The sequence below is a fragment of the Trichomycterus rosablanca genome, chromosome 6 (assembly GCF_030014385.1).
Source record: "Trichomycterus rosablanca isolate fTriRos1 chromosome 6, fTriRos1.hap1, whole genome shotgun sequence".
NCBI lineage: Eukaryota > Metazoa > Chordata > Actinopteri > Siluriformes > Trichomycteridae > Trichomycterus > Trichomycterus rosablanca.
Window position 1 is genome coordinate 30,556,839 of NC_085993.1, and position 13,467 is coordinate 30,570,305.

Sequence of the window (13,467 nt, forward strand, 5' to 3'; positions counted from 1 at the left end):
GAATAAAATACAACACTATTTAAATAAAGAAGGAAATAATAGAGAAATATGAGAGTTATTGTTGTTTCTGGTAGATACATTTTATTAAAAAAAATGATATTTATTACTGTGTAAGGTACAGCACACGTACTGTACTGAAATGTGATCTGTGTTTTTTATGTACAGTACAGTACTACTGTGTATTGTTGTTTTTTATTGTTTATTACAGTAATGTCTATTCTATAATTTAAGATTTAAGGGAAAATATACTTGTATTTATAACAAAAAAGAGCATTTAAGACATAAGAAAGGTTAGGTAAAGGGGTGGTTTGAGAGGTCTGGCACAGATGAATTCTATTTACATTATTTCTCATGGGAAAAACAGATTTAACTAACAAACATTTTGACTTAAGAACAGCCCTTTGGAACTAATTAAAATCGTAAGTCAAGGGTCTACTTGGAAGAGAATCTCACCTGGACCCTCAACACCAGTTCCATCACCAAGAAAGCCCAGCAGCGTCTCTACTTTTTGAGAAGACTGAGGAAAGCTCATCTGCCACCCCCCATTCTCACCACGTTCTACAGAGGAACAATCGAGAGCATCCTGAGCGGCTGCATCACTGTCTGGTTCGGAAATTGTACTGCGTCGGACCGCAGGACTCTCCAGCGAGTAGTGAGGACAGCTGAAAAGATCATCGGGGTCGCTCTTCCATCTCTCACGGACATTTTTAACACCCGCTGCATCCGCAAAGCTCTAAGCATTGTGGACGATCCAACCCATCCATCACATGGACTTTTTACTCTGCTCCCGTCTGGGAGACGATACCGCAGCATCCGGACTAACACAACCAGACTGTGTAACAGTTTTATCCCACAAGCAATCAGACTCCTCAACTCAGGACTGTAACAATTTCCTCCGGAAATTTTTCTGCTGCCACACACTGAACTACGTATATTGACTATGTTAGACTGTTTTTATTCAAATATTGAAAAAGTCTTTTTGTATTTTTGCACCTTATTTACTTCTTAGGCACCTTATCTCCATTGCCAATTTTACTGTTTATTCAAATATTGAAAAGTCTTTTTGTATTTTTGCACCTTATTTACTTTTTAGGCTCCATTGCCAATTTTACGCTGCTAATGTACAACATGTCACTACCTCATGAACCATTGTACCATCTATTCACCATCATGTACTAACACTTGTCTTTAGTCCTGTCTTCTAATTACTTGTTTAGATTAGGGATAGATATGAATATCTTTTGTAGTTATTTATTATAGGATTTTTTGTATTTATTGTTGTACTTACACTGTTTTGTATTTACACTGTTTTGTCTTGCACTTTTTGTACCGTGTTACACCGTGATCCTAGAGGAACGCTGTTTCGTTTCAATATGTACTTGTATGTAGCTGAAATGACAATAAAACCTCTCTGACTCTGACTCTGACTCTACTGTATATAGATATTATGACGTCACAACGTTGGTGTAAACGGCACGCGGTTAGTCGCAGAATGCACGTGCGCAAGGGGGCGGAGTATGTGTCAGTGAGGGGCGGGGCGTGGCTCTGCGGCGGTACAGGCAGGCAGCAGACAGGAGGCAGAATGGTGCGCAGGGTGGAATATGTCTTCAAGGAAATAAACAGATCCGGATCTTTTACCGGCAACATGGACTGATTTTGCGTTTCTGCTAACATGTAAGTAGAAGTCATTTGTGGTGCATATGTAAAAGCGTATTTTGGAGCCGTGTTCTGTGCTGATGCAGTGCTGGCTGTGTGTGGTTGGTAGAGATGTGCGCAGACAGGGTAAACTTGGTAACTAACATGTAAACACTGGCTGATCGCGATGCTTCTGCTGCTGTGTTTAATGCTTAAACTGTATGTTAACATCAAAAAACTTAACCACAAAGAGATCGGTACTTCTGTGCATTCGTTTTGAGGTTGGAAGAACATGAGAAGGTGGTTCAGTCCAACATGAAGCTTGAAGACAGCTTGTAGTTAGGGAGGCAAGTCCAGATCCCCACTGTCACTGATGCTCGGGGGCGAGTTTGATCAACAAACTAGAGAGAAACCGAAACAGACTACACAGCATGCAGGGTATCAGTGTACGTCCATAGTACCATTACTATGACCATTCGTTTTTCGTTTTTGCTAACCCTCTTCGTCCTGGTCAAGGTCGCGGAGACACTGAACGATCTGGATATGGCGCCAGTCCATAGCAGGGCAAGACACTCGCACATTGACCTACTCAAGTCACCTACACTTAGAAGCAGTTTTGAAAGATCAATTCACCTACATTCTACATGGTGGAATAGTGGGTAGCACTGTAGCCTCACAGCAAGAAGGTCCTGGGTTCGATCCCCAGTTGGCAGTCCGGGTCCTTTCTGTGTGGAGTTTGCATGTTCTCCCCGTGTCTGCGTGGGTTTCCTCCGGGTGCTCCGGTTTCCTCCCACAGTCCAAAGACATGCAAGTGAGGTGAATTGGAGACACTAAACTATTATCCAAGACTGTGTTCAATATAACCTTGAGAACTGATGAATCTTGTGTAATGAGTAACTACCGTTCCTGTCATGAATGTAACCAAAGTGTAAAACACGACGTTAAAAAATCTTAATAAACAAACATGTTTGGAAAGTGGGAGTAAACTAGGGTTGCCAACTTTCAGAACTGGAAATAAGGAACACCCTGGGCTGGCGGGTTGGCGAAAGGCATAGGGTGGGGGGTGGGTTGGCGGGTCTTTACCTGAGCGGGGGTGTGGTGGGGGTAGGCGGTTAGGGTTGCACCTATAAAAAATATAACGGGTCTTACACCGTCATAGGAACATTATCAAAATGTTTTATTAAGGCTGTTTAACATTTATTATTTTCATTCTTTATAATAATAAATCAGAACCATATTTTAGGCAAAACAACATGGATAAATAACATCATGTAAAATTTTTTCTCAATAGTGCAAACAACATATTTACATAATCCATCTTCACACTGACATGCAACCCCAGCGCCCCCTAGCACCGACCCTGCTTGTGTTACTTTAGTTTCGCCCTAAGCCGAATTCGAACCTAGGGCGGAAAAATATGCGTGCTGCGCTCTGCCCACTGCGCTACTATGCTGCTGATATGCCTGTGCACACATGGCGTTACTAAGACTAAAAGTAAACACTACTTAAAATAATAACCAAACACTTTCTAATTCCCACGGTAGCAGCAGTTTCCTTCTGTTTCATACATATCGCCCCGTCTCAGTCTAATCTGCAGCATTTCTCTCCCATTGATAAAAATACGGAACAAAGCGCGTCCTGTATCAGTTCAATACGGAACACCACGTTTAGTTTCCAAATAAGGAACGATTCCATATTTTACGGGACGGTTGGCAACCCTAGAGTAAACTGATGTACCAGAAGAACTTGCAAAGCCCTTCACCCTGCACAGTGTTAGTGACATGCATATTAATTTATTAATTAATTAATTCAATCATTGATCTACTTTCATTATCCAATCATAGTCCACTTTATAGAGCAGCCAGACAACCTTTCACATGTTTGGGGGGGGGGAACACCCCACACAAACAGAACAGGCAAAAAACAAAGTCACTGAAATTGAGAGTCAAACCCCTGACCTTAGGAACCATATTGCTGTGCTGCATATTCTCTTTTAGCTGCACCACCTTTCTGGATGGTTCAGATATTACTGCTTTATCTGACTGAAGGTCGCATTGGTTTTGGGGGTCATGCACCTTAAATCAAACCCTGTTCTTAGAGGCATTTTTGCATCCCAAGTAAAGTAAAAGTCATAACAACCTGCACCCCTTTAGAATGTGTCTGTGGGAATTTGGGCCAATGAAGTCTAACAAACACTGATGTTAAACTTAAAAGACCAAGTTTATAACTGACTTTCCCATTTTTCCCAAATATGGGGGTTGAATTCACAGTTATGTGTAGACTACTGGAGTAACTCCACACCAGACTTGTTAAACTACACCAATCAACCATAACATTAAAACCACCTCCTTGTTTTTACACTCACTGTCCATTTTATCAGCTCCACTTACCATATGGAAGCACTTTGTAGTTGTACAATTACTGCCTGTTGTCCATCTGTTTCACTACATACTTTTTCAGCCTGCTTTCACCCTGTTTCTTAATGGTCAGGACCCCCACAGGAACACCACAGGCTAACAAAGCATGTGGAGAAACAGATGGACTACATTCAGTAATTGTAGAACTACTAAGTGGTTCTATATGGTAAGTGGAGCTGATAAAATGGACAGTGAGTGTAGAAACGGTGTATGTATAACTACATATTGCTTTGTGCATTGGGGCATAGTCATGATTAAAAGAATGGCACAGAATGTCTAAAATACCTGAACTCATACTTAAAGGGTGTGCCCTGATGCTTTTGGCCATAGTGTCTCTTACAAGTGTATGCAAAATTCTGACCTCAATTGTAGGTACATTGCTACATCTTTACTTTGACGTTAGATTTCTGTCTGTGGTTTGTAGGCTGGCAGATTGTTGCATAAGCCTGGTAAATGAGAAATGTGGCTTGAGAAACATGGTGCACTTGCTCTGACTCTGCAGGGGAACCTGAGCTGGTTATACTCAGCTGAAAGGAAAACAAGGCACCCTGTGTGCAAGGCTTACTCACCACAGCTTCTGCTACATGATCCTGAACACGAGGATCTAAACTAATTAGAATAATGTCTAGTCACAGTTGCATTTTTTTCCCCCCAAACATTAAGGGACTATATAGCCAGGTGTGGCTTTAACACTTGTCTGAATAGACTTTCATTATGGTTTTGAAGTGTTCCTGTGTAAAGTTCAGCTCAAGAATACTTGTAGGTCAGACAGTGAAGATGAACAAGATTATCTGGAACTCATCCATTGTTTTAGTGTTTAATAGGTAGAAGTCATATGGGCTTTGGGCCGGCCACTGGAGTTCCTTTGCTGAACTTGCCAAACTCACAGGGGGCGCAGTCATGCTTAAACAAGGGTTGAGACAAGTAATTGGCTAAGTTGACTACAATAGATTTTAAAAATGTTTGCCGTCAACCCTAATTATTAATTAGTCATCGTATTGAAATGCAGTTATATGAAACTGCTGATGAATTGTCTTGGTCATGCTAGCATACATCGAATTCCAAATTCACTCCTAGTTTATACTAAAATGCACTACATACTGCTGTGTGGCTTACTGTGTAGCCAAATAGGGTCATTCAAGAATTCATCTTGACTGCTATTAGCAACAGCGCTAACAAGTTACGAGTTATTAAGACACTATTAAATAAAACCATTCATTTAGAATAGTGCTGCTTTAGGGCACGGCTTGTGCTATAGTGTGAGTAATGAATAATTCAGGCTGTAATAGTTTGTTATTTTCCGACATAAGTGTGCAGTGTGTGTTACTGCATTGCACACAGTGATTCCAGTTAAACCAACCAGCTTGCAACCCTGACCAGGATAAAGTGGTGTTAAAACAAAAAATAAAAATTAAACATAAGTATACAGTAGAAGTGTGATGTCTCCTAATGAGCTGTGGTCAATCCCACTGGGCACTGGGTACTCTATCAAAAATACTTTTTTGCCTATTAGTTGGCAAAACTAATGTGCATGAGAACTTCATGGGTAAATATAAGTCTATCTGTGTTAGTATGTAGATATGAACTAAAATTTGGACAGTGTAACAGTTATACTGTATAGTACTGTATAGTCTTTTCTACATAAACATTAAATGCTTGGGTGCAACATTCTTTTACTTATACATTTATTGTATATCTGCATTATAATTGTAAGGACATTACGTGTTTGATTAAAATAATGAAATTTTTTTGTTTGTTTCTTAAACATTTTTAGAATTTATTATACACCGACAAGGCATAACATTATGACCACTGACAGGTGAAGTGAATAACACTGATTATCTCTTCATCACAGCACCTGTTAGTGGGTGGGATATATTAGGCAGCAAGTGAACATTTTATCCTCAAAGATGATGTGTTAGAAGCAGGAAAAATGGGCAAGTGTAAGGATTTGAGTGAGTTTGACAAGGGCAAAATTGTGATGGCAAACGACTGGGTCCGTGCAGCTCTTGTGGGGTGTTCCCGGTCTGCAGTGGTCAGTATCTATCAAAAGTGGTCCAAGGAAGAAACAGTGGTAAATTGGCAACAGGGTCATGGGTGGCCAAGGCTCATTGATGCACGTGGGGAGCGAAGGCCCAACAGACGAGCTACTGTAGCTCAAATTGCTGAAGAAGTTAATGCTGGTTCTGATAGAAAGGTGTAGGAATACACCGTGCATCACAGTTTGATGCGAATGGGGCTGCATAGCCACAGACCAGTCAGGGTGCCCATGCTGACCCCTGTCCACCGCCGAAAGTGCCAACAATGGGTACGTGAGCATCGGAACTGGACCACGGAGCAATGGAAGAAGGGGGCCTGGTCTGATGAATCACGTTTTCTTTTACATCACGTGGATGGCCGGGTGCGTTGTTGGGTGCAACATTCTTTTACTTATACATTTATTGTATATCTGCATTGTAATTGTAAGGACATTGCATGTTTGATTAAAATTATGAAAATGTTCTGTTTTTAAAATGTATTATTTATATATAAAAAACTTCCTAATTAAAGTACACTAGCCCACTTCTACTGACATCTGGATATACAGGGTTTGACTCTCAGTGGTACTGTAAACCAGTCAGTTGTCTCCATGAACATGATTAGCTAATGTTTGATTTGGGGGTGGTGAGGGGCTGGCAGAAACAAACAGCCTAGCCATTGGGAGGTGCTCTTGTCAGTGCACTCGTAGTGCTGGTCCCGAGCGTAGATAAAAAATAGAAGGATTGTGTCAGGAAGGGCAGTCGGTGTAAAAAGAAACGTACCAAGTCTGGTATGTGGACCAGATCTAATGTGGCGACCTATTAATACAAGAGCAGCTAGAGGAGAAAAAATCTGCAAATTGATATCAATTAGCAGAATAATTGCTACTTGCAGGCCTACCAACAGTTTCCATAGTAAATTTAGTAAGAGGCATGACATTTATTTAAAGGAATTGATTTTATACATGCAGTGGGTAAGCAAGAGATGTTGCTGAAACTCCTGAGCTCAGTAATTTGAAAGATTCCAAATACTTTTGGTTATGTACTGCAAGATCTATTGAAATAAAACAGCTCTGTGCTTTTGTAATCCCATTATAAGTGGACTTGATAAAGGATTACGTTCTCTGGTCCGTTTTTAGCATTGATTAGGGATGTAACGATACACTCTATCCACGATGCGATGCGATTTACGATACTGGGTTCACGATACGATTTTTTCCCGATTTTTTTTTAAACAAAATTAAATTGAAGACAAATTATGACGAAGTTTTCTTTTATTATTTCTCTTAAAAAATACAATAAAATTCTGTATTTGTGCTTATCTTTTATTTATCTAAATAATGAATGCCCGTTAATTTTTGAGGTAGGTACAAACTATGCAAAACAATGCTGCACATTTCCCTTTTTGTGTAAAATAAACTGAAATGAAAAAAATCCCACATTAAATAAATAAATGAATAATACAAATAAAGAAAGTATCCTCACATAAATAAATTTGGCTGGAAAATTCCGAATCTCGCAACCCTGTAGTGACGTCAACCAGGCGAGGTGAATAGCGCTGTTTAAAGTGAATATCGATTCATTATACATGTAAACTGATTTGAATCGTTACACATGTGAATCGATTTTTAACTGTCTTGTGGTGCATCGTTTCATCCCTAGCATTGATAGATCTCAGATCATTTGTTCCTCACATCACTTCTTTGGAGCAGCTTGGTAACCTTACCTAGTCCTTTTATCATCCAGTAGATCAACACCACCCCTCCCCCTAATCAAACCTCTGGTTTCCTCCCACAATCCAAAGACATGCAGTCATGTTAACTGGAGCTACTAAAATTGCCGTGTGTGCATGTGTGTCGCACAAACAGCAACTTCAGACTCGACTCGGACTCGTTTCAAATGACTCGGACTCGACTCATGACTTGCAAAAAATGACTCGTAAACAACAAGAGTCCCTGGCCACAAGGTTCCTACTGAGTGCCCTTGTGTTCCCTACACACTGATCACATGATCTTGTCTATGAGACCTTAAGCAGGTTAAACGAATTCATTCGGATGCCTTGTGATGTCATCACGTACATGACAGCGTCTTGTTACTGAAATTTCTTTGAGCGTTTCTTTACTTTCTAAACTATCAAATTAGTGAAGCTCAGCCGTCTATCATATTGTGATGTCATCTGGGAATAAACCTGATTTTATCATCGTACAGCCGGTTTGTGATGTCATCACGTGGTGTTTTATTGTTTGTGATTAACGGTGTAAAAGTTAACGAGCTGCATTTGTGTTTTTGGTGGATTGTGCAGCGTTTCTGGACGTTCACTGGTTATTCTCACATTACTGCTAGTTATTATTAAAGATGAATGAAATGTCGATCCGACATCATTCTGATCATGTCATTTTCTGCTCTCTAATAACGCTCCGGCCGTCTTAACCCGCAACGCACGCAATGGGTAAATGTTACAACCAGCTTCCGGCATAGTGATAAAGCGTCGCTCCCTACTCCCTATACAGTTTGAAGTTCACTTCATTTGAACATTTTCGTTACCTTTGGTTTGGAATCTGACTTAAAATGGTGGAATACCCTACGTAGTGCACTTGACAGGAACAACTGGGTGAATGGAATGCTAATTACAGAATTGGCGCTAATGGTTGAATGACTGCTTACTGGACCAATCAGACTCTCTGATTTAAATTTTTTGTAAGAAATGCTGCTATTTGTACATTGTAAAAAAGCCAACTTTCAAACTTCTCTAAACTAAAATAAGAATGTAATTTGAACTAAAATAAATTAGTAGGTAGAGTTCACATGTCATATTAAGTAATTTCAACAAATTCCACTCGAACTTATTACAAACTAATTTCTCTTTGTTGATGTAACTTACAATTGTACGTTTCTGATCCACAATACTAACTAATTTAGTTAACGCATGCGCACTTCAGGTCAGTGGCATTTGCTACGGGGTTTCCCTGTCTCGGTAGGGGGTTAAGCATTTTTCTGAGAGATCGCTAGCATAGAGTAAAAAAAGTCATTTACATCAGCGGATAAAGGTCTGTGAATATGAAGCTATTGTTATTGTAGAAATATTAGCTGGAGAAATATGTGAAAATAAATGTAAAACAAGCCCAGAACTGATGGGGAGAGAGTAAAGCTGGTTGTTTCCTGGTGGTATGTTAGCGCGCTAGCTAGCTAATTTTTAGTAATAGGTTGTTTAGTAAGTTATTTAGTAGGCTATTTTGCTGTTAAATTGCATATTGTTGTTTGCATATTGTATTTTACCCCATTCTGTTTAATAAAGGTTTTCAATAATGCTCACCTTGTTTCATAAAGATTGTTCTTTACAACTTTGGCTTAAAATATTATGTAAGCATCTGGACTCATTTTTTGAAGTTGTGATAGCTTTTGTTCTGTAATTGATTCTATGGACAAAATAATTTTTGTTAAGTGGACTTATCATTTAACTTAATATTTTGAGTTGGGCAGATTTACTCAATAATTCACTTAATAAGTTGACATTTTTTTTTAAGTTGGCTGCACTTTTCTTTTTTTACAGTGATTCAGTTTGCGTCACACAGATGACGTGTAAATGAAACGCTTGATTGGCTTTCTAACGAGTTAATGTTTTACTTCACAACCAGGAAAAGTTTGGAGGTTTTTAATTATAAGCATACATTTACAAAATAACGGATTATATTTCTAATGGGACACATGGTTATAAATTCAATAGCATCTGGAAGAACATGAGCTAAGGTAAGCAGTGGTTATGATTTTTTTTTTTGCTGTGTTTTGGATTTTGGCCGCTGTGCTGTGATTGATCACGCGCTTTAGTTTAGCGATGAAAACAAAACGTATCAGTTTAAGCTTTTAACTGGTACCTTCTAGTTATGGAAATGTATTATATTGACTTGTGACTTGACTCAGACTCTAGCCTAAAGACTTGTGACTTGACTTGGACTCTAGCCTAAAGACTTGTGACTTGACTCAGACTCTAGCCTAAAGACTTGTGACCTGACTTGGACTCTAGCCTAAAGATTTGTGACTTGACTCGGACTCTAGCCTAAAGACTTGTGACTTGACTCTGACTCTAGCCTAAAGACTTGTGACTTGACTCAAACTCTAGCCTAAAGACTTGTGACTTGACTCAGACTCTAGCCTAAAGACTTGTGACTTGACCTGGACTCTAGCCTAAAGACTTGTGACTTGACTTGGACTCTAGTCTAAAGACTTGTGACTTGACTTGGACTCTAGCCTAAAGACTTGTGACTTGACTTGGACTCTAGTCTAAAGACTTGTGACTTGACTCGGACTCTAGTCTAAAGACTTGTGACTTGACTCGGACTCTAGCCTAAAGACTCGTGACTTGACTTGGACTCTAGCTTAAAGACTTGTGACTTGACTCAGACTCTAGTCTAAAGACTTGTGACTTGACTCAGACTCTAGCCTAAAGACTTGTGACTTGACTCGGACTTTAGTCTAAAGACTTGTGACTTGACTCAGACTCTAGACTAAAGACTTGTGACCTGACTCGGACTCTAGTCTAAAGACTTGTGACTTGACTCGGACTCTAGCCTAAAGACTCGTGACTTGACTTGGACTCTAGCTTAAAGACTTGTGACTTGACTCAGACTCTAGTCTAAAGACTTGTGACTTGACTCAGACTCTAGCCTAAAGACTTGTGACTTGACTCGGACTTTAGTCTAAAGACTTGTGACTTGACTCAGACTCTAGACTAAAGACTTGTGACCTGACTCGGACTCTAGTCTAAAGACTTGTGACTTGACTTGGACTCTAGCTTAAAGACTTGTGATTTGACTCAGACTTGTATTTTGTGACTTGTAAGCATCTCTGGTGTGTGTTTGCGTGTTGTGACATGCAAGTGAGGTGAATTGGAGATACTAAATTGTCCATGACGGTGTTTGATATAACCTTGTGAACTGATAAACCTTGTGTAATGAGTAACTACCGTTCCTGTCATGAATGTAACCAAAGTGTAAAACATGACGTTAAAATCCTAATAAACAAACAAACAAACAGTGAATAAATTAATGAATATCTCAGTACTATCACAGTGTTAGTAAATTATGATAAAATATTGAAAAGTAATTAACAACACATTGATTAAATCATTTTAAATATTACCTAATTGTTATATAATTCCATAGCTTTAAATAAATATTTAATCTATTTTATTCCCAAAGGCAATTTTTAAAATAATGAAAGCTTTAGAGTTTCTAGCCAGTTATATCATATAACGATTATACTGTATATCTATTTTAAGTACACTAAAACCTGTATCTCAGTTTTCCCTGTGCTAAAATAAACAACCTTGTAGTCCATCCGCTTAGCACGCTAGTTAATTTCTTGGCCCATCCGTTGGCCCATCCGCTGGTGTTTTAACAGCATGCTGTAACCTGCCAGTGGGAAACATACACTAGAAAGTAACATGAAATGTTCACCTAATCATTAATCTATTCATTTCTACAAAAGAGGATTACATTTACACAGTATGGTCAGAGATTTAGAGATTCTGGCAGACCAGAGATCAGTAACCAGGTCTGTGCCTGGCCCTAAATGCTGCCAAACATACCAAACTCTGTACAAATGGACAGACCCAGAACAAATACGCAAGTGAACAAAAAATAGCACAATTAACACATGAAAGCTGAGACAAGCCAAGGGCAAACGTAAGCATGAACACAATTATTGATTCAAATGATTAGGCAGTTTTGAGGGATTATTGAAAGCTGAAAACATATTCAGCGTATTGGCTAAATATTTGTACATGCTATGATTTAAGTAAGCTTTTGTGTTATTCCAGGAATACTGAAACACAATCCTATATCTGTGATGTAAAGACTTACACTTAATTCATTCACTCGATCAGCGTTTTTTAACTTTTTTTCTATAAGAAACTTCACCCCAAGCCCTGTGCTCGAAAACAATTTTCTGCCCCTCCTTTGACATGGGTTATGAAATTATTCTTAAGCCTTTCAGTGAGGTTTTGTGTTCTTCCTCATGGGAAATTTGCCGAATCCATGATGAAAGTAAATATTTTGGTATTTTCTAATTTTGGTTGACGATGTGGGATTATTTCTGAACTGGTGGTTCCTCAACTTGCTTTACTTCAGCAGGATCTGCTTCAACAATTGAAACGGAATCTTTCATAGTCTGTGGTGGACAAATCAAATGTGTGTGCGTTCTTCAAGACCTGAAATAGACTACAGGCAGTTTCAAATAGATCTATATGACATCACAAGAAATCTTCCATATACCAACAACCTACTGATTTTCCTGTCCTATTATGTGTGATTCGTTTTAACTTTTTTTTATCAAATGTAATGGGGCCCCCCCTATAGGCTCACTGAGACCTTGTTGAGAACCACTGGACTAGATCACCACTCACCTGTGTGTGATTTGTGGATAGGGTTTAGGGATGTAGCAGTGTGGTTAATGGAGTTTTGTGCACACATGCAGTTTACATCTTAGCCTCTGTGCACACATTTGTATTACAGTTTATTTACCGTACGCACATGCACAGGATAATACAGAGGTCCCAGCACGTTTCTAACATGGGCAGGGTTGGCAATGGCTGGACATTTATCAATATCATTTACAAGTGGTTTAAAGTGTAATAACACATTTGGTGTAACAGGCGCTTGGATGGTGCAGTGATATTTTACATTTTCAGCATTTAGCAGACGCTTTTATCTGAAGCGACTTACAGGACTGTGACAGTATATTGTCTAAGCAATTGAGGGCTAAGGGCCTTCCTCAAGGACCCAACAGTGGAAATCTGGCAGTGATGGTGGTTGAACCAGTGACCTTTTGATTACTAGTCCAGTACCTTAACCACTAGGCTACTAAAGTCTGCCCTAATGTCTCCTCTGTTACATTTACATTTGCAGCATTTAGCAGACGCTTTTATCCAAAGCAACTTACATTTATGACTGAATGCAGTTCAAGCAATTGAGGGTTAAGGGCCTTGCTCAGGGGCCTAACAGTGGCAACTTGGCGATGGTGGGGCTTGAACCGGAAAACTTATGATTACTAGTCCAGCACTTAATATATTACGCTAACCCACTATTTTTCTTGCTGGGTTCCAGGGTTTGAATTTTTAGTGGTTCTATTGGCTCTACTGGCTCGTCAGGCATCTTCCTACAGACATTATTGGCTATGTTTGTGATGGGACCCAGCAATGGATTGGTGGATTGGAAAATGCATAAAAAAAGCTATTCTATTTAAAGTATTGTGCATTTTGTTATGTACCAGATTTGTAACAAACAATTCTACATAAATTGCAGTCCTCCAATATTACTGGCAGAGTGCCTATGTGAATTGGGAACATCATCCTTTAACTGGGAGTGGCATAGTGGGCTACAACCTGAAACCTGGTTTTGTCT

The 13,467-nt window shown here is 39.3% G+C and overlaps 1 protein-coding gene across 4 annotated transcripts in view; it reads left to right on the top strand.

The window, feature by feature from the left end:
• The first annotated feature begins 1,572 nt into the window (after positions 1 to 1,572).
• inpp4ab (inositol polyphosphate-4-phosphatase type I Ab) overlaps positions 1,573 to 13,467 on the top strand; it is a 135,021-nt gene continuing 123,126 nt past the window's right edge. For all 4 annotated transcript variants that reach the window (XR_010013161.1, XM_062997662.1, XM_062997664.1 and 1 more), the window contains exon 1: positions 1,573 to 1,674. The gene's annotated coding sequence lies outside the window, so the exon portion shown is untranslated. The remainder of the gene's footprint in view (positions 1,675 to 13,467) is intronic.